Here is an 11400-nt window from a genome sequence, read left to right as displayed (position 1 = left end):
GATGAAGGCGGTGGCATTTGAAGCAATGAGGCTTAATAATCGGGAGGTTCCGGGTTCGAACACCCGGCCGGCGGGTCATACATAGTGTAAGGTGGGCATTCATCCAAGAGCAATCTACGGTTTTCCCATCTGAAGTGACTTTCTTCATTGAGGGGATTCCAAATTTTACGTTAAATGTTGAATTGGAAGCCACCTGACGTGTTAGTTGTAATCCATAAGCCCTTGCGGGTTTCTCCCACAATTGTGCGGGTCGCTTAAGCGTCGTAAAAGCCTTCTTATTATTAATATTATTGTTATAAATATAGATCACCGCATAGGAAAACAATGAAAGCTATGCATATATAATTCAGTATAACTTGCATATTTGTTTACTGCATTAGCGAATAATATCATAGAACACCGAATAATCATATATAAGAATATCTGTTCAGTAGAACAAATCGTGATAATTTAAACACATCTTGGGAAAGCACTGAAACGGCGTCGATATATGAACAAAAACATTATATATAGTTCCCATTTCGCAATTACGGTATGTGTTTTTTTCTCGATGCATGATGATATAAGCAGCTAATTAATTACGCTTCGACCAATGAAGGCCATATTCAGTACATGGAGTTTGTAACAAAGAATGGTCATATCTTTTCGCTAAGTAATCCTTTTTCTGAGAGATATAAATATATCTCAAAATGGTTTCAACTACGCATGCGCAATCGAAAATAACTAACGAACCGTAAAAGCTGAGTAGCTTGATAAAGTTGGCCTAATCTATTAGTAAAGTGTGTTGTTCATTTAAAACCTAAGAATTTTATCAAGAAATTGATGTTGATATGTTGGATAGGATTAAAAAAAAAACACCAATAAAAAAACACTGCTTTTAAGACTGCTGTAGTGTTACACTGTTGTGTGCCTGACATTGAAGACTAGCTGTGTAAAACAATACATAGTCAGGTGGCTTAGCAACAATTTTCAGGCTTAACGTTACCGGCCGGACAAAAGTACCAAATTTGGCATGGAGTTTCTTTTCGACCTATCTATCGATTTTATCCGTGGAACCCACTTTATCGGTTCCGATTTTTCAAGATGGCGGCCAAAATCCAAGATGGCCGCCAGAAAAAAGGAAATGTCATATATCTGGCTGTAAAAATCGGAGATGAACAAAAGAGAGGTCAATTAAGGTGTTTCCGAGTTCACTGAAACATATGATGGTCATGGTATGTTGCTTGGGCCACCCACTTCCAAGATGGCGGCCAGAATCCAAGATGGCCCCCTGAAAAAAAAGGAAATTTCATATATATTCAATCCCCAGACCCCCTGTGCCTTTTTCTGATCGGGACCATCAAACCTTCCGTCCTCAAACGTGTAAATGAAACCGGGCTAGCACCCTGACTATATGTTATGAATGGTATTCTAATTGTGTCACTTTGGCTCAGAAAGCCACTTAGGACTTATTGGGGAACTTTGAGGTGTGATCGACCGTGGATAGACACTGTCGCAAAGCCCGTTATTATATGGGAGTTACGAGTGTCATGTAAGACTGATTACATTGAGTCAACTATATAATAGGGTAACTTGAGGGAAAACAGACCAGATGTGAATACCGACTCATTGAGAGATTTTGTACGATTGTGCACCCTTCATAAACACAACGTCAATTGTGCGAACAACACACGCTAAGTCGGGTCACTAGTCATCTGAGGTCAACCAATAACACTAATAACCAAAACAACAACAATAACAACCAATAACACCAATAATGAAGGCGTGAAACCATCATTTCCACACCAACCGGACAAAGGGACACTCCAGCAAAAGGTGTTGCATAGTCCTGATGGCTTTACAGCCCACACAGGGACAAATCCCATAACCTAATCGCCACCTGACAAGGCGAAAATGGTTAGTGATGAGGACCCCATGTGCAATCCTCCTCGCCAAGTCCCGGAGACGGCTATCTAGTGACTTACAACACACAGAACACCACACATCTGGAGAGATGGCTGTTTGGCAAGCCGAGGGGGCCACGTTCAGCAGAACATCTGGCCCAACCTCCTCTTTGATTCTACAAAGTGAGTCACCAATCTGAGTATACACCCCCGAAAGGCGTGTCGCCTTTGGCCGGTTATTGGAAAAGGATCCGGGCCAGTAGTGGCGAAAATGAAAACCACCCCAGAACCTAACAAAAAAAGGCAAACGAGGGATTCTCAACGCAACGAAAAAACCTTTCAAAAGGAGAAAGCGCAGTTAAGATGGTAGGTGGACCAAACCATGCCCACCCGCTCAAGGGGGTCTTTTACAGAACGGTCCTTTTGAGAAGGTTTGGTTTGCACTTTCCCCAAATGAAATAAAAAAAATGATCCTCTCCAATCGCACCAAGGCATAATCTGGTGCAGCGATCACCGTACCAGGATACCAAAGGAGAGGAACAATAAAACGATTGACAACTGTAACCTTACCAGGGAGGGAGAGTCACCTCCGATTGAATGTGTCGAGCCTTGCCTCCACCTGATCAGCCTTCTCGGGCCAAGTGGTGGCCTCCGGGGCACCATAACCTAGCCAGATGCCGATTACCCTGATCATGACATCTGACCAAGTAGCATCGAACGGGAGGGATTGGCCGCGCCAACTTCCTGAATGCAGCCCTTTGGTCTTGGACTTGTTAAGTCTGGCACCAGTAGCCTCTTGGAAGGTGGCTAAAACCTTCGATAAAGGCTTGAAGGAGACCAGGTCCGACACAATACAAGTGACGTCATCGGCATATTGCACGCATTTAACTATAGCCACACCCGGTACATTGAAAGGTCGAAACCCCAAGCATCTGTCCAGCGAGGTACTGAGCGTTTCGCTGAAGAGAACATACAACAACGGGGAGAGGGGACAACCCTGACGGACTCCCCTTCGAACCGGGAAGGAACCAGAAGTAAATCCGTTAACAGTGACCATGCTCGTGACGTCCTTATATAGTAACGAGACCCAACGAATAAACACTGTGTTCAATCCGAAGGACTCGCACAGCGCAAGTCTGGAGAGGACCTGCAATATCCGGCATCACATCCGCTAAGCGATTTCCTAATGCTTTGGCCAGGATTTTGTAGTCCAGATTTAACAGCGTTATTGTACGCCAATTAGGGTCCAAAGGGTCTCCCGACTTTGGGAGGAGAACAATATTTCCAGCCCTTTGTGTTTGGGTCATGTAATTCAACTGGAAAGCGGTAGCGAACACGTCTCTAAAGTCCCCACCGAGAACCTCCCAGAAGGTCCGATAGAACTCAGCAGGGAGGCCATCGGGACCGGGGACTTTCCCTTCTTCATCGCTGCTACCGCTGTCCAGAGCTCACCAACGGAGAGATTCGAACCCAAGCTATCGTTTTACTATGAGGGGGGGGGGGCCTTGTCTATACCAGACAACAAGTCTTCCTGGAGATCCTCGCTAACAGTAGCCCTGCACTGTTAAAAATATCTGTCAGTTTACAGACTTTTTTAACATAAATTTCCGGTTTTTTCCCATTAACCAAAAATTACTGTATTTTTACAAACAGTTTGTATTGCTACAAAAACAAAATGTAATATAACGTATATTTTCTGTTTATTTAGAAAACAATTATTTTCTATTTTTTTAACAAAATTTGACTGCAATCATTAATATTTTTACAGAAGTAACTGTAAATTAAAGTAACAGTTGAAAAATCCTGTTATTTTACAACTTATATCTGTTTTATTGCAATAACATGATCGCACTGTTTTTTTTTACCATCAATTTGTATTTACTACGACAAAAAAATGTTTTTAAACAGAAACTTTTCATTTTTACGGAATAAACAAATATTTAGTATTTCAATTAGCAACACTATAGGGTCCCTTTATAGACCAATTCATCGTATGTTTCTTCAAGCACAATCTGACTGAACAATATATGGGATGCGCTCATCTCGGGTGTGTGGTCCAGGGACCCGCTTCGGGCCCTAGGTTAGTCAATGTGTTTTCGGGACCTTTGGGCGATGCCCATGCACGGAAGCTCTGGGGTTTAAAAAAATTGTGATCATTATTAACTGTCTTCAATTGGCATTGAATGCGCACTAAATAGACGAAAAAAATTCTATTTAATTTGGGCATTTTTATTTCAAATAATTTAAATTTGAGTAAATGCCGATCGATTTCGTGATACAGCGAGCATGTGGGTGAGACAGATTGATGTTGTTAAGGGTTGCATTGGAGTGGAAAACAACGTACAGCGTGTATGGCACACCTAATGCAGTCCAGTGGTTTCGCAATGGCTCGGTGACCTAAGGTCACGGTTTCCACCTGGGTTCACGAGTGTAACATCTGCATATTAACGTTTCCCGCCAAAATAACAGTCCACGGCCTGACGTATCAGTGCACAAGAAACTTTTTCAGTTATACGTACAATACAACAGCGCACCGAACTCCGACCACGTACGTACGTACACACTACTACTGCTTGCGTCCAGCATGCAGTACACAACACTAGCTGCCTTTTCACTGATGACGCAGGAGAATTCTTCAATATTCGACTGAGGTGGGTGTAGTGGAAGTTCATTCAAGTTTTGTTAGCAAATAAGTTGGTAGAAACATTGACTATTCATCAATAACAAATTCTTAGAAGGCTTTTTCTTGCCGTTTCGGAAAATCTGTTAAATGTTTTTGTATAACGGATGCGATAACTGAGCTTTATAGTTATAGGCTAGGCCGAATAACGAAGGGCCTAGCATAACGTTAGGCATCAGTGGCTAACGGTGGTCTTAGTCCGGAGCGATATTGATGAAATAAAATAATAGCCTAGGCCTATAGGCTTGGCCAATATACAGTTTAAAAACTTAGGTTTTTGCTATTGCCTGTGCGGCTGTAGCCTAAGCTATTAATATTAATAGGCTACTTTTAACCGAATTGTTGATTAAGTTTAAGCCAACATTACTCATTAGCTTTGAAAACTTATGATACCCAACAAAGCTTAGGGCCTAACAGTAATGCTACAGTAGTTTTACTGTAGGTTGAAGACTACAGTAAAAAGTGCAATTTCACCCTTGTTGAACTAACCATAGATTAGTTGAAAGCCTAATTTTAAGCAAGGGATGGCAAAGTGGGGATTTTAAGTAAAATTTCAGTGTCACATTGTTATAGTCTCTGTAGTGTTATGTTGATCAGCCTTTCAGGACACCTTACATAGAGTTGCAGATCAGCCCAGTGACAACAACCTGACTATGCCACAGGTGCAGAATATGTTCTTAGATCATGCCAAAAGCAATGTGTGTACTCGAGGTGTAATGCCACATGTGTTCTTTTAAGTGTGTTTATACAGACTTGGTCAAAATCTGTGCTGTATATGGCCAATAATTAAACATTATTTAGTAATGAGTAGTCATGTAGACTGCCATCATGATGGCTACTGAAGTGAACTTTGACCTACACTAAGGTGACAATTAACTGCTATATATATATATATATATATATATATATATATATATATATATATATATATATATATAAAACTGCTATATAATATCCTAACTAGGGCCCTGTTCCATACAGAGTTTTTCTTTGTCTTGAGTGTGATTTAAAGTTAAACATAGACTATGAATCAAATCTAAGATTGTGGGTTACTCTTTGTAGAATGGGGCCCAGATCAAATTGTTATCCAATTTCTGCCACCAGACAACTTTGTATAAGTTTCAGGTTTTAAAATACAAGTTGCACATATTTCACTTTCCCAGGAGACAAGCAGTGATCAGGAGGCTGTTTCTGGCTTGAACTCTCCATCACCCTGAATGTTGTTTCGGGTAAGCTTCTTGAATGTACATTTCGGGTGTTTCTGTTTACAGAGCTTTGTTATTTTCATCAACAATATTTAAGCACATCAGATTTAAAGTATCCCTTGGATCCTGCTCAACATTTTGTTTGAATACTACTGATTGTTTTACCAAGCCTGTCTTTTCCTACCATTGATCCCTTGCTAGGCTCAGACTATAGTAGGAATTCCTGTTTCTTAATTCAAATGCAAAGTCTTCCTTTCCAAATTGTGCAATAGAGGTATATACTTATCAAAAGTGTTCTAAATGTGACATGGGAACAAATGTACTAGCTTTCAGTGTGGTAGATACTTGTTAGATACTGAGAAGCAGTTTTCCAAGATTTAGTATAATGTGATATTTAGATGAAAGAATTTATTGAAGTTACATCTTCTGGCTATGATGGGAAGTGGCTCTAAATATGCCACAAACCAGTCTGGCGGCAGTAATTTAGACTCAGTTTGGTGTAATGGCATAAGCAATCATCCAACTCTTACTTGGAAGCATCAGCTAAATCCTTCAAATCTCTCATTCAGGTTGGTTCAGAACGTTAATGTCCAGTAGTAAAGGTAAAAATGTAACAGAAACATTGTTTTGAGATTAAAAGAATGACGTGTACATATTTATGAATTAGTATAGAGGGTTTGTAGTCAGAATGGGGTAATTGCATTTGGCCTTTCAAGTTATGCATAAGGTTTGCATAGAATCCAAGATGCAAGGCAATAGATAGATGACCAATGCTCTTGTTTGGTGTGATACCTATTCTTACAGAGGCAGGGCAGAGAATTTTTTTCTTCCAATGTGGGGGAGGGGTTGTCCACTGATTTAGGCTTTGCATCATTCAGTGAAAAATCAGTGGGTTCTGCTTGCAATTCACTTTTGATCTTGTCAGTGCAGTTTCTAGGTTAAGTGTTTAATGGACATACCTTTTTTAAGGTCCCTAAAAAAGTTACTACTCTTGAGAATGTTACATGATAATCCTTCAGTAAAAGAATGGAAACATATTCTTAGTCCGTAACAGCACTAAAAAAATTCAATTTCGGAAAATAATGACAAAGTGAAACTCGGATTGACATTTTTATCTTTGTTTGGATATTGATATCACAGGAACCAAACTGTTGGCCGGGCGGAAGTATATGATCGCAGTTGACAAGGTAGTTGTCAATCATCTTATTGCTGATTTTCAGAGTGCCCTTGCCTACCTCTTTGCCACATACTATGTTTTAAACATTCAGTATCCTGCAGACAGCTGTGTGACATTGGAGTTCATCCAGAGGTAAGTGTTAATGGAATATGAATGAATATTTGTACAGTAGTGGTTATAGCTGGGATTGGAGTTGTAACTCATGGTAGTGTTTTCCTTGTTTAGTGTGTTTTCTACCAACACTTGGGAAAGACTTGAACCAGTGTAAAATTCAGTTGAGTAGTTACACAAGTAAGTCATAATTTGTCTGTCTAGAGAGAAGATCATGATCCCAACGTAGAATACCATTGAAGGTACTGTTACATGAAATTTGGTCATAGTCTAACTTAACAATTATTTACCTCAGTTTAGATGAACTGCTGCAGTAGGTGTTTAGTGTTAAATAGTAACAGCATCATTAATTTGAAGATCGTAGAATATTTATGCAGTGACATTATTTGTAGAGCCCTAGTCCCATCAACATTGGGATTAAACTTGCAACAAAATGCACAGCTGAAAAAGTCGATCCTGATCGTTGCTCCAAGAAGATCAGTGTCCTATTTCCTTTCAACTACAATCCACCTGCATTTTGTCGATTTTGAAGTTGATTCTTGTGTTTCATCGTCGGACTTTGTTTAAAATTTACTGCTTGTAGAATTGTATAGATGGGACCCAGGCTTTAATCCTTCAAACTGTACATTCCAAATTGATTTCATGGACAGTCTTCTTGTGGAATTGACTGTTATAAACAACAACTGTTTTCAAAAAAAAAAGTAATAAAAGAATTGTGAATAAGGAAATATGCTTCAAAATGTTTTGACCACAATCATTATGACTTTCATAATTATAAATACAAACTAATATGAAAGCAGTGTGAGTAGCCATTTAATTTATACCTGAAACAGTGAAGTGAATAATTAATGTGCAACACATTTTCAGTAGTATAATGTTTTAAAGACATGGTTTTCTACTGGTCAAGGTCAACGATGAAAATATTAATTCCCACCAAAAGTAACAAAAATCAACTTTTTTTTTTTTGGCAGGTGCTTTGTTGGAATCAACCCACCCACATCAGGAAAAAGTAGGAAATCCTCAGCCATAAATCCCAAAGTGTTGTCTCTTTTGGGACATATCAAGGATGAGTCAACAAAGTAATAAAAACATCAAACAGTGTAGTATGGTGATCAGTGGACTTATTTCGAGTTTAGTTACTACAGGAACCATTTAGAAACGTTTGTTTTTTTGTTTTTCTTCAACTCATTCAAAATCAAGTTAAGATGGTTACTTCTGGCTGGAACCTCAATGTCGCCTTTAGCCACTCTTAGTGTTTCCTTCATGTATATAGACATTCAGCTTATATGTAAGGAACGTTCAGGTGGATGATGTTTTTATGTACTACGATCAGTACTGAGTACACAGACATGAAATAATCTGCACACCAATCTCCATATTCTGTGCCTCTAAAGCAGAATGGTTTCAGATGAAATTTTGTTTTAGATAATTAAAGAGAACTGAAATCTATGCATTTTCATGGGCTTTGCATCACATTTTCTACCTAAGGTGGACTTGAAGCAAGCAGGAGATGAGACTGTAGAGTTTGTTTATGGAATTCTATTCATTCATGTTGGCATGTTATTCAGACATATAAAGTATTGATTAATATGAAGTTCTATTACTAACACTATATTGTTACACCTGTCTGCTAAAAGTTCACTTTTGATAGTAAATGTGACACCTTCTGTGACCTTACATTTCAAATTGCCCAAAGAATTGACTGCAAATTTGTGCCCCCTTCTATCCTCTTCCTAGAGTGCTATTCAATTGAAGAAAAATTTCATCCAGTGGATTTCCTGATCATAGCATGCATAAAGGCAGTAGCCACGAAAGGAAACTTTCTAATAAGTATAAATGTTTACAAGGACAATGGGTTCATTTTAATACCAGTGCTCATGCACATTGAACCATTCCTTAAATGGTGAAATGTTTGCCATTTTTCGTTTTCAGTGGTGAGTTTATACTATGTGATATTATTTAAACTACTTCATTTAAAAAAAAGTGTGATTACAGTGTGTAGTGCCACAAAACTATACTAACGTATGCTTGTCTATTACTGTGTGTAGTGTAGGGTCTATAGGAATTGCACTGCCTATGCATTAAGACCAAGTTTTCCCTTTCTACATCCCCTACCCCAGTGAAATACTCCATCAAATAATTATTAATGTACTTGTGAGAATATCCATTTCTGGCTGTAATTTATATTTTAGCCTTGGTATTCATAGACATCTGGTTTGGAATTGACAGGGCCTGAAGTTTATATTGACATGCACCATTTTTTTCAACATTGAAAAAGAGGTTTACTGTTTCAGTTTTGGACTTTAAGTTACTTCCTTGTTGATTTACTAAGTTCTGTGTTTTTAGTTTCCATTTTGACATTTGCATTGCAGAAATGATAGCATGTTCGTGATATCATGGCTCAGCTTTATATGAAAATGTTTGAAAGTTGTGTAATAATAATTAGAAAGTTTGAAGCTTATAACGTCAATTAACCCTTAAGCCTACCATGAAGGTTTTGGCTAATGATTGTTTTCCATTTGAAATGCCCACTTTGGGATAGTTTCAGGGTGTTTGTCGTCCCAAACTGGGGTCTTCCACTTCATGGGTTGAAAAATAATGTTTGAAACTGATTTACAGAAGATGATCATATAGTTGTTCTTGAATAGTTGGTCATAAGCCACATGCCTTGACCAACTCTATGGAGAATTTTTAATAATGTGAGGAGGCTGACATAATATAGTATATGATTATAATTACATTACAAAGATATTATTGTATGAAAAATCTTACTTTAGCTTAATATTCGGTGAAGAGCTTTTTGCAGTATATGCCATTTAGAAAGTTTATAATTGCAGTCAGTTTGTAAAATTAAGGGTCACATAGTTTGTGGTTTTTTTGGGCAACTTAATTGGCCCTAACCAAAGATAGTAACAAATGAAGTAGCTTTCAATGTATTGCTTTTGGTGTAAGGTGATCTTACCACCTCTTGAGAACAGTTGCAAAACCTGTATCTCTTATTGTTCCTATACAGACTTTTGTAACTGGTTTGTAATTGCCTTGGCCTGAAGTTTGTGATATCAGTCACCAGTCTTTTCTCAAATCTTGAAGAGTAGAATTATTGTTTCAGTGTTGAAGTTTAAGTTCTCTACTTGTTGTTTTATAATTGAGTTTTTGTGTTTCTAGTATCTACTTAAGAAGCTTTTAGTTTTAGTAAAGTGGTGAAAAGTGATAGGTTAAAAGCACCTTTGTATGTGCAGGTTTTTGGGGAAGACCTCACTCCAAGATGAATGAAGAAGTGTAAATAAAGGGTGAAAATAAACATGAGCATTTCAACGTACTTCTACCGTATATTTTTGGCGTATTCCTTAAGTATGTACTTTCTGTTTGTAGAAACCTTGCCGTAAACTAAGACAGATAAAACCCATCAATTTATTTTAATTGTCAATATCAAATTTTCACACTTATGTTTCTTCTTTATGGAATTGATAAACCATTAATAATTCACATAAAAAAATTGTTAAAGGACAGATTTGGTAGACAAACACGTTAAAAGTGTCTGTAAAAAAAAACATAAATTTGAATTTTATCAGAAGATTTAAGCAAATTGACTGAACGATTAACATCAAAATCCTGTAAAAAAGACAGAATTTAGGAGTAAAACCGTCTGCCAAAAAACAGACAAAAATTGTAATTTTATCAGACGATTTGGTAAATTAACATCGAAAACTTGTAAAAAGACAGAATTTAGAAGTAAAACCGTCTGCAAAAAAACAGACAAAAATTGTAATTTTATCAGACGATTTGGTAAATTAACATCGAAAACTTGTAAAAAGACAGAATTTAGAAGTAAAACCGTCTGTAAAAAAACAGACAAAAATTGAAATTTTATCAGACGATTTGGTAAATTAACATCGAAAACTTGTAAAAAGACAGAATTTGGTAGTAAAACACAACAAAACTGTCTGTAAACAAACAGGAATAAATTGTAATTTTATCAGAAGAATTCAGTTAAATATACATGAGAAAAATGCTAAATAAAACAGAATTTTTATGTTATTCTATTTAACAGATTATTCTTGTAAAAATTTTAACTGGAAAACTATGTAAAAAGAAAACATTATTTTCCAGTTAATTCCTTTTTACAGATTGTCTGTAAAAATAACAGGAAACGATTGGAAACTTTTTTTCCAATCGTTTTCTGTTAATTTACAGAAATTTTTTTAACAGTGTGGGGTACAGGTTCGAAAAGAACGACTTAAATACCTCAGATGCCTAGTGACCTGCTTAGCGAATTTGGTTCGCACAATTGACGTTGTGTTTATGAAGGGTGCACAATCGTACAAAATCTCTCAATGAGTCGAT

At 37.4% G+C, this 11400-nt stretch overlaps 1 long non-coding RNA gene across 1 annotated transcript; it reads left to right on the top strand.

The window, feature by feature from the left end:
• Positions 1-4389: 4389 nt before the first annotated feature.
• On the top strand, positions 4390-10371 carry LOC139975069 (uncharacterized). The gene is made up of 4 exons (XR_011795644.1): positions 4390-4534; positions 5727-5792; positions 6909-7077; positions 8028-10371. It is a non-coding gene; the product is annotated as an uncharacterized lncRNA (long non-coding RNA).
• Positions 10372-11400: the final 1029 nt, after the last annotated feature.

This window comes from Apostichopus japonicus, chromosome 10, assembly GCF_037975245.1.
Source record: "Apostichopus japonicus isolate 1M-3 chromosome 10, ASM3797524v1, whole genome shotgun sequence".
Classification (NCBI taxonomy): domain Eukaryota; kingdom Metazoa; phylum Echinodermata; class Holothuroidea; order Aspidochirotida; family Stichopodidae; genus Apostichopus; species Apostichopus japonicus.
Note: the sequence above shows the minus strand (reverse complement) of the source record. Positions and strands in the feature narration are given on the sequence as shown.